Below are 6,654 nucleotides of genomic sequence, written 5' to 3'. Positions count from 1 at the left end.
AAAAATTGTACAATAAAAGAACTTCCAGAGGTATCACCATTCTCGATTTCAATCTGTACTACAGAGCTATAGTAATAAAAACTACATGCTATTGTTGTAAAACCAGACCATTGACAAATGGAATTGAATCAAGGACCCAGACATATATCCACACACCTATGGACAGCTGCATTTTGAAAAGGAAGCCAGAAAGACACAATGAAAAAAAGAAAGCATCTTCAATAAATGTTGCTGGTCTAAGTGGATGTCTGTATGTCTGTATGTAGAAGAATGCAAATAGGTCTATATTGATCACCCTGCACAAAATTCAAATCCAGTTTGATTAAAGACTCCCCAACATAAATCCTGATACACTGAACATGATAGAATGTAGGGCATAGGTTTGAATGCACTGGCACAGGAGACAACTCCAGAACAGAACACTGATAATGTAGGCACGAAGGTCAACAATTAACAAATGAAACCTCATGAAACTAAAAAGCTTCTGGAAGGCAAGGACACCATCACTAGGACCAAGCACCAGACTACACTAGTTATTAGCCACTTGTGCTTTTTCCTTTGAGAACTCGACTAAGCTCATTTAGAAATAATAATGATTGGTTGTTTCCTTATTGTTTTAAGTTTTTTCTTGTGTGCGTATATGTGTGTATGAACATTTATGTAGTATGTGTACTTCTATCTGTGAGTATGTGAACATTTGCATGTGGGTGTACTGCACATATGTTTACCCATTGTACATGTTTGTGTAACATATGTACTTGTGGGGGGGATTCAAAAGTTACTGCTTGGTATCTTCCTTGCTCATTCACCCACCTGCCATGTTTCTTGAGCTTTCAGCAGACCTGGAGTTATCAGTTCAGTTAGTTTGGCCGACCAGTGAACTTAAGGGGTTCACCTGCCTCTACATCTACCCCCAGCCCTGGGATTACAGGCATGTGACACTGTGTCTGGCTCTTTATGGCTCCTGCTGTGGATCAGAGCTCATGTCCTCATGTTCGTGTGGCAGGCACTTTACAGACTGAGCCATCACCTAAGTCCCTGCGTATTCTTGATATTAGCCTTCTATCATGTTCTTGCTGGAAAAGACGTTCACGCCATTCTATCGGCATTCTGCAACCTTTGGCATGCTTCCTTTAGTGTTCAAAAGGGTGTAGGAACAGAGAGTAGTGGTGCTAAGTGGTTTAGAGGAAACCACCAGTATGGAACGAGGCAGTGAATTTCATCCCCAAACATACACACGGGGAGGATAATGAGGATACTCAGAGAGGACTGCAGAGAGAGTGAGCAAAGGAGACCAATAGCAAGGGGCATGGGAGGGAGGATCAGGAGAGGAAGACAACGGAGGAGGAAGGCAAGAGAGAGCGTCCATGAGTAAACAAATGGCAGGATTGTAAGGAAGCTGTGAGAACAAGAAGATAAGAGAGGGGAGCACAGGAGTTGGAGATGTGTAGAGCAGAGAGGGGTGAGAAAAGCTGAAACCAGCCACAGGTGCTGAGTGAGCCTGGAGGCCAGCCTGCACCTTAGTATACTAACAGGTGCCACAGACAGCCATTTGTCCCTTCAGACAGATAAGGAAACAAATGGCTCCTTTGGTAAAGGAAAGCAGGGCCCCAGATTTTGGGGGAGGGGAGTTTCCTTTGGACAGGTCAACTATCATTCCAAATTCAACAGTATATAAACGGTTCATGTAACCAAATGTGAAATGCATTTAAGATTCAAAAGTGCTTTAAAATGCAAATGAAGGCTTGAGCTGTGGATATGGGCTGTAGTAGACCCCTAGTACCACAAATAAAAGGAGGATAGGAATAGAAGAAAACAATCACAGGGTCATCTCAAGAGAGATAAGAAGCTTTTGACAAAATGAAACACCACTTTTACACACACACACACACACACACACACACACACACACACACACACACACAGAAGTCATTTGCATAGACCCTATGAAAGCCACACTGAAAGGCTGGCAGCTGACAATGATTTGAAGCTAAAGCTTGTTTGAAACATCAGGAACAAGAGAAAGATGTCCACTCTCAAACTTCCTGTCAACAAAGTACTGGGTGAGCCCAGTTGCTCAAATAAACGCATCAAATTAGCCGAGGCTATGATGGGAAGGCCATCTAAAATCAGTAAAAAGCTTTCTTGGCATCTTCATGAATTGCGCCTGGATCCCTTCTACTTATGCCAAGCTACCAAACGTTTTTTTGTTTTTTTTTTTGTTTTGTTTTTTTTTTTGTTTGGCTTCACATAGTTTTCTTCCCAGAATAATCATCTGATTCTTCATATGTCAGTCTTCAAGTTCTTTGAAGTTTTACATGGGTTCGTGTGTGTGTGTGTGTGTGTGTGTGTGTGTGTGTGTGTGTGTGCCTATGTGGATGTGTTCATGAATGAATGTGTGTGTGGAAGCCAAAGATCAACTTTGAGTGTCTACTTGTCCCCAAATTATATTTTTCTTCCTTTGGAGTGAATAAAGTTCTTACTTTAATTCATTACAATCTAGATGATGACTTATGATGTCACTGTTTTTCTTTTTTAATGTTTTATTTTTTGTATCTTTTCCATCATGCGCCTCGATTCCACTTATTTCCTGTCCATTCATATTCACCCTATGCCCTTGCAATTCCCTCCCTCCCTCCCAATAAAATAAAATAAAATAATAAAATTTAAAGAAAAAAATTTCATCATGGAAGCTGTAGTGTGACACAGTGAGTAATGTAGGCACACCCTTTTATTCATATATCTTTACTTGCAAGAGTTCATTGCAAAGAGTCATTGCTCTGGTTTGAGGCCCCTGGTTTCTGCTACACCCTTGATGCTGGGCCCTCACTGGACCTCCTCTTGGTTCTCCTGCTATTGCGTTGTGTCACGGCGATCCTGTAGCTTCTGGTCTGCAGGAGTGGTCCCTTCACTCACTCCAGTAGATCATAGATGGGGCGGGAAAGAAGATGTTGAGGTGGGACAACCCATAACCCTGGTTCTGGGCCTGGGTACTTGCAGGGTTCTCCTGCCATCTTCAACACCAGAGTGAGCTCTCCAATACTGGTAGGGCTAGTTAACCCCTGGCAGCAATGAGCAAGTGTCGGGGCCAGTTCTGCCTTCATGCCCTTAGAGTTGGTTCTCCCACACTTATACTATCAAGTCCAGCTTGATGGTTTTGTCCAGGCAGGGTGCTGTACCACATTCCTACATGCTGCCCCCAACTTATTTTTGATACAGGCTCTCTTAGTGATTTCAGGGGTAATTAATTTGGCTGCTCTGACCAATGATGTCTAGGTTCCTACATATCTCCATGACCCTCACCCCTGGGGTCATAGAATGATGTCACCATGTCCAGATTTTGTATGGGTACTGGGCATGGTGTTTGTATCATAGGCACTTCTGACTATCTCTCTAGCTTCCTGATTGATTTTTAAAGATAAATCCTGCCTTTAAATAAGTGATTCTTTTTTTAAAAAAAAATTAGCCAAACGTAGCCAAATAGTATAAATGCTTTGTTGATCAAACATTTCTTTTTTTCTACAGGCATTGTGGTTTGTTACTCTGGGATTCTGGATTCCTCAAAACACTATGACATGGACAAAGTGCAGAAATGTCTTTGCTATGGTACCACAAGAATAGCTTTTCCTCCTATTTACAATACTTATCCATCTGTCTTGGATGGTCTTCTTACCTGGTCTATGGGTACATGCTTAATTTTGAAAGTAAACTTTTATTCATGTCTCCCTGTTAACAGTATCCCAAACCATGTGATAATCAACTCAATTCACTTCATTAGAAGAACCTTGAATAGGATATACCTCTTTTGATCTCAAAGCTAAGCAATGTTGGTACTGGTTAGTGCTTGGAAGGGAGCTTTAATCCGCAAAAGCGGCCTCTAAATTCTCTTCTATGCCACATCAATTACTATTATACTGGCAAAGAAAATGAAATGAATTTGCTGGGGATATTCAATCTATAATAAGAATAGAAAAGTTTGTGTCCAAGGAATTGTATAAATACAGTCAATTAGTTTCCAGGTAAGATATTCTAGAGTTTCAGTCTATTTCCTCTGTTAGAAAAACACACCAAAAAGCAAAAAGCTAGATTCTCCCATCCAGCCGTGGATGACCAAGGTTTGAGGTGAGTTTCTGTCCATCTTGGACAAGTTCTCCTTGACGCCTCTGTTGCACTGTTCCTATGAGGGCCTGCGGACTTTCAATGGCTGTATAGATGCCTACATTAATTCTGAAGGTCTGTGAGGATTAACATCTACAATCCACAGATCATTCCACTCTCTACCTTCTTGCCAAATTCAAGTTCTAAATCAATGAAGTGTCCTAACAGAGACACTGTGTGTACTTGAGAGAAGCCCCTTCACATTCTGTATAGAAGGCACAGCGGGCAGGCCTGCTTTTCATCCTGCCGAGTTCCCACACAGCTAGCCCAGCCCTGGAAATAATAACATGGAAACTGTATTCTTTTAAACACTGCCTGGCCCAATAGTTCCAGCCTCTTAATGGCTAGCTCTCACATCTTGATTAACCCATATCTATTAATGTGTGTAGCACCACGAGGTGGTGGCTTACTGAGAAGATTTGAGCCTACGTCCGTCTTGGGCCAGGGCTTCATCGTGTCTGCCTTGGAGAGGAGAGGCATGGCATCTGCCCCACTTCCTTTCTTTCCAGCATTCTGTTCTGTCGACTCCACCTACCTAAGGGTTGGCCTATCAAATGGGCCAAGGCAATTTCTTTCTTAACCAATGAAATCAACACAAACAGAAGACCCTTCCACATCAGTCCTGTGTTCACTTGCCATGTGGTCATGGAACTATAGATTTTAGATCTTGAACTTTGTCCAGAAGGCTCCATAAAATTCTCCAATTCATCAAATATTACTTGGGAATGAGGGCACATGGTGCTAATGATAATTTCCATGACAACAAAAAATGCCCTGCTCACGAGTTTGTTGCTATACCACAGCAAAAGACCTGGGTTTTCCCTGTCTCTCAGGGGAGATCCTTAGACTTCCTGTGCCAAATACCACCCTCAAATCCTGTGGGATACCAGTAGGCACTGTTGAATAGAGGCAGGCTGGGCTGGCTCTGCTCGTTTCAGATTATGTCACACATTCCCATTGTGTGACATTTCCCTTGGTCTAGTTCTTCTCACCACCACAGAGATCCACTTTTATTAAATGATTTTTCTAAGCTTAATCGGGATCATTGGTGTTATTCCCACAAGGAATGTGACAGTGAATCCTTCCTATATGTATTCTACCAGAATTTTTAGTATAATTGTTTGGAACCTATTATAAAATGCATGTAAGTGTATGGATGTGGTGTGTGCATATGCATGTTTCTGTGTGAGCCTATGTAGCTGGGTAGAAGTGTACATGCACATACATGTGCATGTTCATGTGGAGACAGGAAAACCACCTCTAGTGGCAGCCTCAGAAACTCTGCCCACTTCCCTGAAGACCAGGACTCTTGACCTGGAGTTCATCAGTTAGGATAGAATGGCCTTTGAGTGAACCCAGGAGTCTGCCTGTGTCTTCCTGCCCAGAACCAGGATCGCAGGCACCAGAGCCACAACACCTGGACTTTTACCATGGATTCTAGAGACCTCGGGTTCTCATAGTTGTGAGGCAGGCACTCTTTTGATGGAGCGAGCATTATAACCCTGCATCCTATACTACACAAAACATGAAAGGAGTTCAATTGTTGCTGATAATACCTTCTGTTTAGAGACTTTCAGAAATTCTACTCAAGTACAAGCTAAAAAAAGTCCGAAGGTAGTAATATGAACAAGTGAAAATTAAATTTTTTTTCATGTGTGACTCCTTCCTGTGTTCTCTGCTGTAACAAGGAATGTTCTGTGTCACTCAGCATTCAGACCTATAATGTTATGTTTGAATCATAACATGTAATATCTCTCCTGAGATACCAAGACATTGCAAACTAGGTGGTGTGGCCACCACCTCAAACTAGGTGGTGTGGCCACCACCTCTGGGCTGGAGATCACCATGAAGACACTAAGGATATTCAGCACAGAGGTTGGCAATGAGTTTGCTGGTTGTGGAAACCTGGTGTCTGAAGAGGGTTTTGGCAGCCTTGGTGCTGGACCCTTTATGATTCAGGAAAGGATCAAAGACCCGGAACTCAGCCCTTTGGAGTCAGGTTGTTTAGAAGTGGTTTTGTATCTCTGGGGATGACAATAGTGTTGCTTCAGCTAGCAGCTGAACTAGCAGCGACCACTGTTTACTCTATGAACTGCTATCAACACCACCTGACAGCCACTCCTGAGACAACTGAGTGAGGTCATCTAGAAGTCGCAAAGGCAGTGATACCTCCTGTTGCAGACACCTCCCTAGAACAGCTTTTAATGAATATGTGCTCGTTCAGTGTGACAAAGGGCAAGGCTTTCTACACATGGTGTAGGCCACATCCTGTAATCGAAGGTCAAAGACAGCTGCTGATGCCACACAGGTGAGAACTGCCATGGAGACAACACTAACAGGAACTTCAATTAAACAGTTCCCCAGGTTTCCAGTCGCCCCTTGACTCCCCTGTAGGAAGAGTCCACTAGGGAGGACTCCTGATGTAGGTGGGTCTTCTATCTATCTGTTGTTTCATTGGTTAATTAATAAAGAAAACTGCTTGGCCTGATAGGTAGG

The sequence above is a fragment of the Microtus ochrogaster genome, linkage group LG7_11 (genome assembly GCF_000317375.1).
Source record: "Microtus ochrogaster isolate Prairie Vole_2 linkage group LG7_11, MicOch1.0, whole genome shotgun sequence".
Taxonomy (NCBI): Eukaryota; Metazoa; Chordata; class Mammalia; order Rodentia; family Cricetidae; genus Microtus; species Microtus ochrogaster.
This window is presented reverse-complemented; position numbering follows the sequence as displayed.